Source organism: Pelodiscus sinensis, chromosome 1 (genome assembly GCF_049634645.1).
Source record: "Pelodiscus sinensis isolate JC-2024 chromosome 1, ASM4963464v1, whole genome shotgun sequence".
Classification (NCBI taxonomy): domain Eukaryota; kingdom Metazoa; phylum Chordata; order Testudines; family Trionychidae; genus Pelodiscus; species Pelodiscus sinensis.
In genome coordinates, this window is record NC_134711.1 from 149,651,961 (window position 1) to 149,661,274 (window position 9,314).

Sequence of the window (9,314 nt, forward strand, 5' to 3'; positions counted from 1 at the left end):
ACAATTCAAACTGCTACGCACATGGGAAAACCGTAACTGTAACCAGCACCAGTGAAACCAATCACCACACACAGACTGTGGGATACTCACACCCGGCTGGCTCAGGGCACAGCCTCCCCCACCAAAGGCAACACTTACCCAGGTCCTAGTGGAGCTTTCCAGGGCAAGCTCTCCTGAGGGCTGCTCCTCAGTTTCCCCTCTGCCAGAGTACTGTGTAAGGTGGCCGGGCTCTAGGTAGGAGGCCCAGCTCACAGCCTTGCCTCCCACCCTAGGGCTCCTTCAAGAAACACCTGTAACAAAGCAATCTCAGGACACACAATTCAAACTGCTACACACATGGGAAAACCGTAACTGTAACCAGCACCAGTGAAGGAAACCACCACAGAGACTGTGGGATACTCACACCCGGCTGGCTCAGGGCACAGCCTCCCCCACCAAAGGCAACACTTACCCAGGTCCTAGTGGAGCTTTCCAGGGCAAGCTCTCCTGAGGGCTGCTCCTCAGTTTCCCCTCTGCCAGAGTACTGTGTAAGGCGGCCGGGCTCTAGGTAGGAGGCCCAGCTCAGAGCCTTGCCTCCCACCCTAGGGCTCCTTTCAAGACACACCTGTAACAAAGCAATCTCAGGACACACAATTCAAACTGCTACGCACATGGGAAAACCGTAACTGTAACCAGCACCAGTGAAACCAATCACCACACACAGACTGTGGGATACTCACACCCGGCTGGCTCAGGGCACAGCCTCCCCCACCAAAGGCAACACTTACCCAGGTCCTAGTGGAGCTTTCCAGGGCAAGCTCTCCTGAGGGCTGCTCCTCAGTTTCCCCTCTGCAAGAGTACTGTGTAAGGCGGCCGGGCTCTAGGTAGGAGGCCCAGCTCAGAGCCTTGCCTCCCACCCTAGGGCTCCTTCAAGAAACACCTGTAACAAAGCAATCTCAGGACACACAATTCAAACTGCTACGCACATGGGAAAACTGTCACTAACCAGCACCAGTGAAGGAAACCACCAGACACAGACTGTGGGATACTTACCCCCGGCTGGCTCAGGGCACAGCCTCCCCCACCAAAGGCAACACTTACCCAGCTCCTAGGGGAGCTTTCCAGGACAAGCTCTGCTAAGGGCTGCTCCTCAGTTTCTCCTCTGCCAGACTACTGTGTAAGGCGGCCGGGCTCTAGGTAGGAGGCCCAGCTCAGAGCCTTGCCTCCCACCCTAGGGCTCCTTCAAGACACACCTGTAACAAAGCAACCTTAGGACACACAATTCAAACTGCTACGCACATGGGGAAACCGTCTTGGTAACCAGCACCAGTGAAACCAATCACCACACACACAGACTGTGGGATCCTCACACCCTGCTGGCTCAGGGCACAGCCTCCCCCACCAAAGGCAACACTTACCCAGGTCCTAGGGGAGCTTTCCAAGGCAAGCCCTGCTAAGGGCTGCTCCTCAGTTTCTCCTCTGCCAGACTACTGCGTAAGGCGGCCGGGCTCTAGGTAGGAGGCCCAGCTCACAGCCTTGCCTCCCACCCTAGGGCTCCTTCAAGACACACCTGTAACAAAGCAATCTCAGGACACACAATTCAAACTGCTACGCACATGGGAAAACTGTCACTAACCAGCACCAGTGAAGGAAACCACCAGACACAGACTGTGGGATACTTACCCCCGGCTGGCTCAGGGCACAGCCTCCCCCACCAAAGGCAACACTTACCCAGCTCCTAGGGGAGCTTTCCAGGACAAGCTCTGCTAAGGGCTGCTCCTCAGTTTCCCCTCTGCCAGAGTACTGTGTAAGGCGGCCGGGCTCTAGGAAGGGGGCCCGGCTCAGAGCCTTGCCTCCCACCCTAGGGCTCCTTCAAGACACACCTGTAACAAAGCAATCTCAGGACACACAATTCAAACTGCTACGCACATGGGAAAACCGTAACTGTAACCAACACCAGTGAAACCAATCACCACACACAGACTGTGGGATACTCACACCCGGCTGGCTCAGGGCACAGCCTCCCCCACCAAAGGCAACACTTACCCAGCTCCTAGGGGAGCTTTCCAGGACAAGCTCTGCTAAGGGCTGCTCCTCAGTTTCTCCTCTGCCAGACTACTGTGTAAGGCGGCCGGGCTCTAGGTAGGAGGCCCAGCTCAGAGCCTTGCCTCCCACCCTAGGGCTCCTTCAAGACACACCTGTAACAAAGCAACCTTAGGACACACAATTCAAACTGCTACGCACATGGGAAAACCGTAACTGTAACCAACACCAGTGAAGGAAACCACCAGACACAGACTGTGGGATACTTACCCCCGGCTGGCTCAGGGCACAGCCTCCCCCACCAAAGGCAACACTTACCCAGCTCCTAGGGGAGCTTTCCAGGACAAGCTCTGCTAAGGGCTGCGCCTCAGTTTCCCCTCTGCCAGAGTACTGTGTAAGGCGGCCGGGCTCTAGGAAGGGGGCCCGGCTCAGAGCCTTGCCTCCCACCCTAGGGCTCCTTCAAGACACACCTGTAACAAAGCAATCTCAGGACACACAATTCAAACTGCTACGCACATGGGAAAACCGTAACTGTAACCAACACCAGTGAAACCAATCACCACACACAGACTGTGGGATACTCACACCCGGCTGGCTCAGGGCACAGCCTCCCCCACCAAAGGCAACACTTACCCAGGTCCTAGTGGAGCTTTCCAAGACAAGCTCTGCTAAGGGCTGCGCCTCAGTTTCCCCTCTGCCAGGCTGTGGTGTAAGGCGGCCGGGCTCTAGGAAGGAGGCCCAGCTCAGAGCCTTGCCTCCCCCCTGCAAGGCAGCTCTCCCCCGACGCACCGTGTAAATCGCTGGGCACGTGGGAACCGTCCCTGGACCCGGCCCGAGGGCTGAATCCCCCCCCCCGCCCCAGGCTCGGGGCACGGACCCGGCGGGGCGGGTTTCTCCGGCTCCTCCCCCCGCTCCCGGCTGCGTCTCGGAGCCTGCCCAGGGGAGCTCGCCCCGGGCCCGGGCTCTGCTCGGCGGCGGGCGCGGGGCGGCTCCGACACTCACCTCGCCCGGCCGCTCCCGGGAGGAGGCTCCGAGGCGTCTCCTGGCTCCGCGCCGCCGCTGCACGAGTCCGCTGGAGAAACGCTCCCCCGGCCGGCGAGGGGGTGTGGTCGAGTAGGAGTGAAAGGGGTGTGGCCAAAAGAGGCCTTTTTATACCCTCCGGACTGGGCGATACCATGTGCCTGCAAGGTGGAGCGGGGGGGGGAACGTGCTGGGCCCCTCCGCTTTTTTGGTTCCGTCCACTTTTGGCGGGAAAAGCGGCGCATGCGCAGGCCGTGAACGCTGATGGTTGTTGGAAGGCTGGCGGTGGATTGTGGGCGGGGCAAAGGCTTAGGGGGCGGGGCGAGGGGATCCGAGGCCAAGGCGGTTCGGGGACAGGGGGCGGCACCAGCGTCTGTGGGGCTCGTGCTGCGGCTGCAGGAACTGGGCGAGCGGCTTCTCCGCGCTACTGGCCCCGCCCGCCCGGGCCCCGCTAACCCCGCCCCTCCTGAGCCCGCCGCTTGCCGCGTCAGCGTCTCCCCTCTGCACGTGCAGATGTTGACAAGTGCCGGGGAAGAGCCTCAGCCAATAGCGGAGCCGCTTTCGTCGCGTGCTGGGGCAGTGACGCGGGTCGGGTCTGCGCCCGTGAATGGAAATGTGAACGGGGTTTCTGCACTGGCCGGTTAGCTCAGTTGGTTAGAGCGTGGTGCTAATAACGCCAAGGTCGCGGGTTCGATCCCCGTACGGGCCACAGCTCCTTTTGCTCCGCCCCCGGTATTTGCCTTTTTAGTGCCGGGTGGGGGAGGCGCAAAGTGCAGGGAACCAAACGGACCCTTACTAAAGTCTCCGGCACCGCGGTGCTGCCGCCGCTGCCTGCCTGGCCAGTGGGCGGGACGAGGCACCGCTCCCAGGCCCGGCTGCGCAGGCTGCGGGGAAGCGCTGCTGGGCGCGGAGTCGGGTCGCTGCTCCCCGTGGGGCCCCTGCCTGCGCTGCCCTGTCTCCGGCCACGCCGGTGCCTCCCTTCCCGCCCGCTGGCTGGGCTGCAGTTTCCTGGGGCGGCGGGTTAATGACCGCGCTGAGCGAGCGACTTTGTGGCTGGTGCCCCCCTGCTGTTTGCACCTGTCCCCTCCCTCCGGACGGAAAAGTGAAATGCTGCTGCCCGGTGGGCCCAGGGGAGCAAAAGGAGTTGTGACCCATATGGGAATCAAACCCACAACCTTTGTGTGATTAGCATCATGCTTTAACCAACTAAGCTAACTTGCCAAGTAGTACAAAAGTTCTCCACAGATCTACTCCCAGCTGCATCTTTCTGCCTTTGGTAAAGTTTCTCAGAAATATATTCTAGGGTTCTGGTTCTAGTGCTATCACAGGACAGTTTCATTCCCTCCCTTCATTCCACGAAAACAACTTCCTTAACCCTTTTGAGGACAGGATTTTGAAGGAAGAAACAAATCTGCACATACAAATCACAAGAGAACAATTCCCACAGCATTTTGGAGTACATAGATGAGAGTCTAGAGGCAGCCAGAAAGCCTTCTAGGCTCACATTAACAGATGTTTAAAATTTCCTGTATATTTAAAAATATTTTCGGGATGTGTTCTGAAAATGGCCTGGTCAGTTATTCTTCCATAAGTACCATTAGCATGTTTCTGGCTGGCTACACTATGAAATTGCCAAAAACAATCTGATCCCACTATTGACTGAGAACCACTAACTCCTTACAGGCATGCAATCCACAGATGGCAAAAGTTTCCTAAAACCAGTTTACCCGTCTTTTGCCTTTTCTTCCCTGGAAGGTTAGGAACTATTTAGAAAAGCTAAATGTACACAAATCCATAGGTCCCGACTTAATGCATCCAAGGGTACTGAAGGAGTTAGCAAATGTCATGGAGGAGCCTTTGACCATTATCTTTGAAAAGTCGTGGAGATTGGGAGAGATCCCGGATGATTGGAAAAAGGCAAATGTAGTGCCCATCTTCAAAAAAGAGAAGAAGGACGATCCAGGGAACTATAGACTGGTCAGTCTTACCTTGGTTCCTGGAAAAATCATGGAAGGGATACTAAAGGAATCCATTTTGAGGCACTTGGAAGAGAGGAAATTGATCAGGAATAGTCAGCATGGATTCACAAAGGGCAAGTCGTGCCTTACCAATCTGATTATCTTCTATAATGAGGTAACTGGCTCTGTGGACATGGGAAAGTCAGTGGATGTGATATACCTTGACTTTAGCAAGGCTTTTGATATGGTCTCCCACAATATTCTTGCCAGCAAGTTAAGGGAATGTGGATTGGATAAATGGACAGTAAGATAGATAGAAAGCTGGCTAGAAGACCGGGCCCAGCGTGTAGTGATCAACGGCTCGATGTCAGGATGGCAGTCGGTTTCTAGCGGAGTGCCCCAAGGTTCGGTTCTAGGGCCAGTTTTGCTCAATATCTTTATTAATGACCTGGATGAGGGGATGGATTGCACCCTCAGCAAGTTTGCAGCTGACATTGAGCTAGGGGGAGAGGTAGATACACTTGAGGACAGAGATAGGGTCCAGAGTGACTTAGACAAATTGGAGGATTGGACCACAAGAAATCCGATGAGGTTCAGCAAGGACAAGTGCAGAGTCCTGCACTTGGGATGGAAGAATCCCAAGCATTGTTACAGGCTGGGGACCAACCAGCTAAGTAGTAGTGATGCAGAAAAGGACCTGGGGGTTACAGTGGATGAGAAGCTGGATATGAGTCAACAGTGTGCCCTTGTAGCCAAGAAGGCTAATGGCATATTAGGTTGCATTAAGAGGAGCATTGCCAGCAGATCCAGAGATGTTATTATGCCCCTTTATTCGGCTCTAGTGAGGCACAACTTGTTCCAGAGAGATGAAGGGGAGAATATGAGGCGATCTTCTTATGGTTCCTACCAAGACTCGGAAACCCCCACTGTAACATCCTTGCTTTATTTCTGCTCCAAATGGTGGGCGTCCCCCCTCCCGTCCCCATTTAGGGCAACTGCTGGTATGCTCTTCCAAATCAAGCCTCCATCTACAATGGGCATCTTGTGTTGAGAGTAATTTGCTCAGAACACTAGTTATGAAAATCAGACCTGCCTCCCTTTACCGAATCAGCCGTATGTTGCAAACCCTTATATACCTTTATTGCCAACTCCCAAGTGCTCTAAAAATATGAGCCAAGTGTTGAATAGTGGTTGGGGCCTTTTGGTTGATGTTTGGATTTCTGAACTTTACAATTACCCTACGTTCATGGTTTTAGCTCGAAGCACAAAAAGCTGAGCTTCTTGTGGAATTGCTTGTCTTTGAAAGCCAGGGCTTTAAGAAAAGCAGCAAACCTAAGATGGATGATAACATGGCAAGGGCTAGCAGCGCTATACAGAGAACTGCTTGTGCTTACCATGTACATTATTTGTGAATAGGGTTAGAACAGATTGGTTAGGACACTCAACAATACAGGCTGCACCTCTAAAATCCAGGATTCTCTGGACCGGCAACATCCGTGGTCCCAGCATGACCACAGATGTTCCAGGATCAGAGAGTTCCAGAGTGCTGCACAGAGGGGTAGGGAACCAGGATCTGGCGCACAGCTCAGTTGGGCTGGGGAGGAGCTAGGAGCTAGCATATGGCTCAGCTGGGCTGGGGGAAAGGCAGGAACCAGAAAGCCTAGTGGGTGGGGACAGTGGGGGGGACTGGCAGCAGGGTGTTGAAATGACTCCTCTGGCCCAGAAATATTCCTCATCCAGGACCAGTCAGGTCCCGAGGGTGCCAGACAAGGGAGGTCCAATCTGTACCTGTGATACAACTACTTCCATAATTTTTACTCTTTCCTCCTAAGAAACCAGAGATGCCAATAGATTTGCAGCTCTTGTCACTTTATTCACAAGTCAAATGGCAAACAGAAGAAAGCTGCAAACCCCATCCTGCTAAAAGAAACGGTACATTTTTTCAGATTTGGGTTTCTAAAGATACCTAAGAAAAGTAGCCAGATATTCAAAGATTCTGAGCACCTTTGAAAATCAGTCCACTTGGGATTTGTCCATGCTTAGCAAGGCCATTGGAGTAAACCTGGTTTAAAAAAACCTAATTCCTTTAAACTAGTGCAAGTCTCTGTGTGGATATTCATACCTGTTTATACCTGATTTAAATCTGTTGGTGCAAACTAACCTTTTATAAGCCAGCTTGAAGTAAACAGAATAGTGCTATACAAAGTCACACCAGTTAAACTAAATTGGTTTAAGCTGAGACCTTTAGTTAAACAGGTGTAGCTTTGTTTGGAACCAGGCCACCTTAGATAGCGGGACATGGAAGAGGACAGATTCTGTCACTTATTCATACTGAGGAGTATCTTACTCTTCAAGTAGTCCCTCTCACATAGAGTTACTCTAGGAGTAAGGTACTATTCCATATAAGCCAGGGGGTGAAATGCCTCCTGGATTTCAGTGTTTAACTTTAGGCATTCATATTTAACAATGTTGAATATTCTTCTGAAGCAAAATGCAGGACAATGTAGCACTTTAAAGACTAACAAGATGGTTTATTAGATGATGAGCTTTCGTGGGCCAGACCCACTTCCTCAGATAGTGCTACATTGTCCTGCATTTTGCTTCAGCTACCCCAGACTAACACGGCTACATTTCTATGAATATTCTTCTGTGAGTGTACAGTGTAGCAGGTCACACCTTCCCTCCTAGAGCAAGTGTGCTCTACAATCTTTGCTGCCTTCCCCAAAAGGCCTCAGAGTCAGCAGTTTATGAAGGACACTTATCTCAGAAGTTCATTCATGCAAATAAAGTCTAGTAAAACTAGTAAATGAAGGATTTCTTCCTCCTTTGCATCTGTACTTCACTTAAACATACTGTGACAGGGTCAGAACCGAAGGCTATTTAAAAAAAAAGCAGTGGAGGGGAGATCTGTTCCCAGAGTAAAAGGGAAGGGCTGGTTTAGAACCAGTAGAGGCAATCAGGGGCATTGGAACACCTGGAGCTAATTGACCAATCCTGCAGTCAGGCCAGCCTAGGCTAATTAGGACACATGGGGGGTGTAACAACATGTCAGGGTTCCCCTGACTCCTGCACCCCCGCAGTGGCACAGACTCTGCCAGCCAGTAGGATTGAGGGAGTTTATTGCTTCTCCAAGGATGCAGCACCACACAGATGTAATCTAGTTACAGGGCCAGGCCTAGGATGCCTCAGCCCCCCTTGAGATGGGGGAGACTAGGCCCTTAAATCCTAGGCCCCCTTGCTTAGGCTGCTTCCGCCATGATTCCATACAGAAACTACCCTCTCTTCCAGCCCTGACCCACAGCCAGGGGTTGGACCCCACCTTCCTCCCTTTGTCTCTCTCCTTGGGAGGCGACCAGTTGGACAGGTTGGGAGACCCTTGCCTAGTGACTCATCTGCTGTCCTACAAACAGCTGCCAGTGGAGGTCACCCATTGCCCAAGCCCAGCAACCAGCAAGGCCCCCCAAACTACACCACAGGGGGTAATTAAGAAAACCAGTTCAGGCTGGTTATAAAAGAATTGTTGCCATCAGTTGGGTACATGGATTACTGAGAGGATGGAGGAAAGTGTTGCTGGGAGGAGGAAAGGCCATATAACGCAACAACAACTGAACACTAGGGGCTACGTCTACACTGGCAGCTTCTTGCACAAGAACTCTTTTGCGGAAGAGTTCTTGTGCAAAAACTCTTCCACAAGAGAGCGTCTACACTGGCATGTGCTTTTGCGCAAGAGATGTGCTTTTGCGCAAGAGCATCCATGCCAGTGTAGACGCTCTCTTCCGCAAGAAAGCTCTGATGGCCATTTTAACCATAGAGCCTTCTTGCGCAAGTAATTCATGCTGCCTGTCTACACTGGCCTCTTCTGGAAGAGCTCTTGCACAAGAGGGCTTATTCCTCGTGGGGAGAGGAATAACTCTTCCGGAAGAGTATCAGAGGGGTAGCCATGTTAGTCTGAATCTGCAAAAGCGGCGAGGAGTCCTGTGGCACCTTATAGACTAACCAAAGTGTTGGAGCATAAGCTTTCGTGGGCAAAGATCCACTTCATCAGATGCACGTAGTGGAAATTTCCAGAGGCAGGTATAAATATGCAGGCCAGAATCAGGCTAGAGATGATGATGTGGATCCAATCAGGGAGGATGAGGCCCACTTCTAGTAGCTGATCTGAAGGTGAGAATACCAAGAGAGGAGAAGCTGCTTTTGTAGTTAGCTAGCCATTCACAGTCTTTGTTTAATCCTGAGCTGATTGGGTCAAACTTGAAGATGAACTATAGCTCAACAGTTTCTCTTTGAAGTCTGGTCCTGAAGTTTTTTTGCTGC

The 9,314-nt window shown here is 52.5% G+C and overlaps 1 non-coding gene across 1 annotated transcript; it reads left to right on the forward strand.

Annotated features, from left to right (window-relative positions):
* The first annotated feature begins 3,677 nt into the window (after positions 1–3,677).
* TRNAI-AAU (transfer RNA isoleucine (anticodon AAU)) lies at positions 3,678–3,751 on the forward strand. Its single transcript has one exon. It is a non-coding gene; the product is annotated as a tRNA-Ile (tRNA).
* Positions 3,752–9,314: the final 5,563 nt, after the last annotated feature.